This window comes from Triticum aestivum, chromosome 5B (assembly GCF_018294505.1).
Source record: "Triticum aestivum cultivar Chinese Spring chromosome 5B, IWGSC CS RefSeq v2.1, whole genome shotgun sequence".
NCBI lineage: Eukaryota > Viridiplantae > Streptophyta > Magnoliopsida > Poales > Poaceae > Triticum > Triticum aestivum.
In genome coordinates this window covers 426,375,018-426,380,676 of record NC_057807.1, presented here as the reverse complement: position 1 = coordinate 426,380,676, position 5,659 = coordinate 426,375,018, and the positions used below count along the sequence as shown (strand labels likewise).

Below are 5,659 nucleotides of genomic sequence, written 5' to 3'. Positions count from 1 at the left end.
CGGCTTTTAACCAACCTAACAATCACTCAAGTTTACTCATGAGCATGTGACTCTACACTGGGTTTTATAATTATCCTCTAAATGACAATTTAGGATTTCTGAATAATTCCCAATGTTCAATTGGACCACATTATAGATCTATTTAAAAAACTCCTATCCTAATTCCTACTAAAGAGATTCAAACATAAGTATTTCTAGGAAACTTTTAATTCCCTACGAAATTTTAACATTCCAGATTTGGGTAAAATCTAGGATGTGACATGCTTATTGAGTTGTATAGCAGTTATTGAACATCACTGTTATCTTGTTACTAAATACATTGTGTGCCTTAGCTTGACATTTTGTTTCCTTTTATTGTTATATTGGGATGCTTAACTTAATTTTGTCCATCTACTCACCTTTTAGGTATTATGCATACACCATGTCACTTAAATTGTATTGGTGATATTGAGAAACCTTCTCCTTTTAACGAATAGTACTATTGGGGCACTTTCACCAGTGATAGTTCAATAGATGCATGTTTCTATGAAAAGTAAGCAGTATGGTGATGTGTGGTGCGCATACGTATGGACACCAGTACATGACCCCATGGAAAGCAGATAAAAATAAGCAGTGTATGATCTATGTCCAGCTGTGTTGTGCATTTGTATATCTACAATGTATATATGTGTGGTTCGTGTCCATGCATCCAGAGGGTGATAGAGCCGGTCCCAAGCAAGTGTGCAGGGATTCGGCAGCGGTTGGCGCGTATCTCTTGGTGGTAACTGATCCAGTGGCGCCATGATTTCACGGGGAGATAGAGATCGCAAGTGGCTGTGTGTGTGATGCATTTGTCCTTGCTGCAGGAGTAATGCGACACATGTAGGCATCACTTCACACCTGATATTATAAATTATCTTCCATGCATATGACACTATGGATAACTATGGCCAAGATTTTCATCCATCCATCTAGAGGTCGGAGACTTTGGAAACATACACATGGTTTTTATGGAAACCTGCAGGAGACAACTATTGTATATTGTAAATGTAGATGGTGGTGTATAGTACAACCCCACAAGAAATGGAACCGATTAATCAAACACCATGGAAAACAATAAGATCGATAGTTATAGATTGCACACACAACTAGTTAGACAAATGTGGGTGGGTGTTTGTTTGCATCACAAAGCCAGACAATATCAACAAAAAGTATGCAGATGAGAGAACCAAGTGGGTAGCATGAGGACCGCATATGCATAGATTGAGAATAATGAGAACAAAACCAAGTGTGCGACCTGGCATGGTAATGGCTAGAGAACTTCGAGAAACTCATCACATGTCGCCACCACGGCATGCCCCCCTCAATACGACAAGCGAAGCATAGTTGTAAAGATGATGAAAGTATCTCTATCCATCCACTGCTAGTAGGAACCAAATTATTAAAAGGTTAGAAAGTGTTGAGGCTTATCTTGCAAGTGCCTTTAGAGTACACTCATTATATCCTATTTAAGCGCCCCCCCCCTTATCTTGAGCTCATTGTATTCCATTAGTAGTTACTTACATCTCTCTTATTGCCAACAGTGTTTTTGCCATCCCAGGATCCATTGTCAAAGAGCCTCTGCCATGGATGGCCACCTTCAAGTTCAGCAGCCTAAGTTGGTGCTCCCTCCGGGGTTGAGATTCCACCCTACTGACGAGCAGATCATCACCTCGTACCTAGTCCCCAAGGTGCTCAACCAACCTTCGTTGAAACGACGATCGGGGAGGTGGATCTGAATACAAATGAGCCATGGGAGCTCCCAAAGAAGGCAAAGATGGGGGAGAATAAGTGGTACTTCTACTGCCAGAAGGACCATGAGGACCCCTCCGGTATACAGACTAACCGTGCCACTAAAGTGGGCTACTGGAAGGCCACAGGGAAGGACAAGGAAATCCTTGACTCGACACCCGCACTCATCGGTAAGAAGAAGACGCTCGTGTTCTACAAGGGCAGGGCTCCTACAGGGGAGGAGACCAAATGGGTCATGCACGAGTATAGGCTTGAGATTGGCAAGCAGCTAACATCCAGTCTATCCACTGACATCTCCAAAGCCACCATCATTAATGCGTCTTCCAAGGTATTTAAAACTTGAGTAGTACTTGTACTCATGAATCATGAATACACTCATATATATGTAGCTATCTACTCATCATAGTTTTTGTGCACTGATTTCGTTTATGTATGATCGTAGGAAGAGCAAGTTGTTTGTATGATTTTCCATAAGAGCACAGAACTAAAGAAAGTGGTGATGCCATCGGACAAAACGCCCATGCCCATCTCCATGGAAGCAGAGCAGTAACAAGTCTTTGTTCACTCTGCTACATCGACTCCTCTCATGGACTCGGTGTGTCATCATCGATGGCACCTCCGTTGTCGGTGCTCATCGATTCTTCATACCAGTTGCACGCCACTAGGGCCAGGTCGTCGTTGATTGCTAACATTGTTGAAAGATTATGGATGTCACCTAGATGGGGGGTGAATAGGCGCTTTAAAATAATTATGGTTTAGGCTTGAAGAAATGCAGAATAAAACTAGCTTTTAATTTGTCAAGCACAAAACCTAAAACGACTAGGTTCACCTATGTGCACCAACAACTTATGATAAGCAAGATAAATAAGTATGTGATAGCAAGATATATGACATGAAACAATATGGCTATCACAAAGTAAAGGGCTCGGGTAAGAGATAATTGAGGCACGCGGAGACGATGATGTATCCCGAAGTTCACACCCTTGCGGATGCTAATCTCTGTTTGGAGCGGTGTGGAGGCATAATGCTTCCCAAGAAGCCACTAGGGCCACCGTAATCTCCTCACGCCCTTGCACAACACAAGATGTCGTGATTCCACTAAGGGACCCTTGAGGGCGGTCACCGAACCCATACAAATGGCAATCCTATGGGGCGGTCACCGAACCAGTACACTTTGGCAACCCTTGGGGGCGGTCACCAGAGCCCTTACAAATTGCTCAGGACGATCTCCACAACCTAGCTAACTAGAGACCCTGACGCTTGCCCAGATCTTTACACCATAATGATTGATCTCCGAATGCACCAACCTTCTAGGGCACCAAAGCACCCAAGAGGAACAAGCTCTAGGGTGCCCAAACATCCAAGAGTAACAAGCCTCTCAACTTTCACTTCCACGTATCACCGTGGAGAACTCAAACCGATGCAACTAATGCAATGGCAAGGGCACATAGAGTTCCCAACTCCCTCACTCTCAAATCCCATGAAAGTAACGAAAGCTATGGAGGAATATGAGAGGAAGAACAAGAAGGAGAACACCAAGAACTCCAAGATCTAGATCCAAGGGGTTCCCCTCATATATAGGAGAAAGTGATTGGAGGAAATGTAGATCTAGATCCCCTCTCTCTTTTCCCTCAAGAACTAGCAAGAATCATTAGAGGAATTTAGAGATAGCATGCTCTAAGAAGGTCGGCAATGGGGGAAGAACACAAGCTCAAAGGGATTAAAATTCATTGGGGAAGAAGACCCCCTTTTATAGGCACCCCCAAATCCAACTGTTATGTGCACAGGCTATGCACAAGCGGTACTGCCACTCCTAGGAGCGGTACTCCCGGTCCTAGATACTACCGCTAAAGGCCAAGTAGTACAGAGAAATGGCGGTACTAGGAGACGACAGGGCAGTAGTACCACACGGAGCGGTACTACCATGCCCTACTACCACCCTAGTACCGCGAGAGTAGAAAAGACTACAACAGCCAAGAAATAACCGGTAGTGGAAGCGACAGTAGACACGGTAGTACCGCGCGGGCGGTTCTACTGCCCTCTACTACCGTGCTACTGTGGCCCAATTATAAGAGCACGAAAACAAGCGGAAGAGAGTGCGACAGCTCATAGCGGAAGTATCGTATGAGTGGTACTTCCGTGGAGTGGATCGGTACTACCGCTTGGGAGCTGAAAACTGCCCAAGGGAAACAAATGGACACGATAAAACCTGAACTGCCATAACTTCTGCAAATGAGCTCTGAATTGAGAAAACTCAAGCTTGTTGGATAGATGATGACAAATACTATCCAAACAGCAACACGGGAGTATATGCCTAAGATATAGAGATGTGAGACCTCTATGAATGAAGAACCGACATAAACTCCAACATCAAAAACATCATAGAAGATGCATGTGTGAACTCTGTTTGATGAACTAGAGCCTGTCTTGAAGATGACCAAAAGCTCTAAAACTTTCAAAGAGAAACACCAAACAAGAACCAAGAGAGATGGTGCAAGGATGCAATGGTTTGAGCTCTCTACGAATAATACGATCAAGCTACTTATTTGAGAGCCCCCTTGATAGAATGACAATAGATCCTATAACCCAGTCTCCCAACTACCACCATGAGATAGGCAAAATAGAACACATATCAAGGGTAAACCTTTGCCTTGCACATAGTCCACTTAAGGTAGATGATGATAATCTTGACTTCCTCAAGTTGGACCATCTTTCTTGATTGCGTTGGCTCGATGAAGACTGGTTGATTGCTCCCCCATACTCCACTATGGGTGAGCCACTCTTCTACACATCTTCACCAGTCCATTGTCACCGCAATGGATGGCAAGCTTCAAGCATGATCTCTTCATGTCGCTCCACTTGAACTTGCACACCGCAACCTTGATGACGATCACCACTTCATTCATCCTCCATGGGTTGTATGAGATCTTCCTCTTGATGCAAGCCCATGGAAACATACCTAACCACACACAAAACTCTCACGTAGACCATGTGTTAGTACACAAAGAGTAATGGACAATGCTTACCATACCATGGGATCACTTGATCCCTCTCGGTACATCTCGTACACTTTGTGTGTTGATCAACTTGATTCACTCTTTGACTTAGTCTTGATCAACCTTGTATTATGTCTTCTCTATGACTGATCTTTGGATAATTCCTTAAATAGCACCTTGGTCAACACACAAACTCCTTGAAACCAACAAATGGACTTCAAGAAATGCCTATGGACAAATCCTATGAATATAACTCAAGGCAACCATTAGTCCATAGATATTGTCATCAATTACAGATGAATGACCAAATATGGGGGAACCACATGTTCTTTCAACGGTACTCCCGGTGATGAATGACCACTACTTTGGGAACCACCTCATTCAGGAGATGGGTGGCAACCAGAAGTCATTTTACTACCACCAGAAGGATATTATGGAGATGCAGATGATTGTAGAGCAGAGCTTCATGGTCGGGGTCGCCCGGGAGTGGGCCATCATCCATGTTTATGAAGGAGGACAACATGATTGGACTGAGCAGTAGCTACCAGGGGAACAATGTTGCACCAACTGCCAGCGAGATCTCATCAGCGAACATCAATATGGATGGCATATGGGAGTACTAATGATGAAATGATCCAAGACAACATATATATATATATATATATATATATATATATATATATGCGTGTGTGTGTGTGTGTGTGTGTTTGTTTGTGTGTGTGTGTGCTTGAATTAATCATCCAACAAAAGATCAATCAATATATACCAACATCTATATTTGTTCGCACCACATTTTTCTCTTCCTGCATGACCGCAAGAGAGTTTGCATGAATTGTCTAGCCTGGCTTGCTCAAAGTGCAATTATCAGTTTTCTAACAACCTACATATGAGTC

The 5,659-nt window shown here is 43.5% G+C and overlaps 1 pseudogene; it reads left to right on the top strand.

Annotated features, from left to right (window-relative positions):
* The first annotated feature begins 1,543 nt into the window (after positions 1-1,543).
* LOC123116303 (NAC domain-containing protein 92-like) lies at positions 1,544-5,389 on the top strand (annotated as a pseudogene).
* The last annotated feature ends 270 nt before the right edge of the window (positions 5,390-5,659 follow it).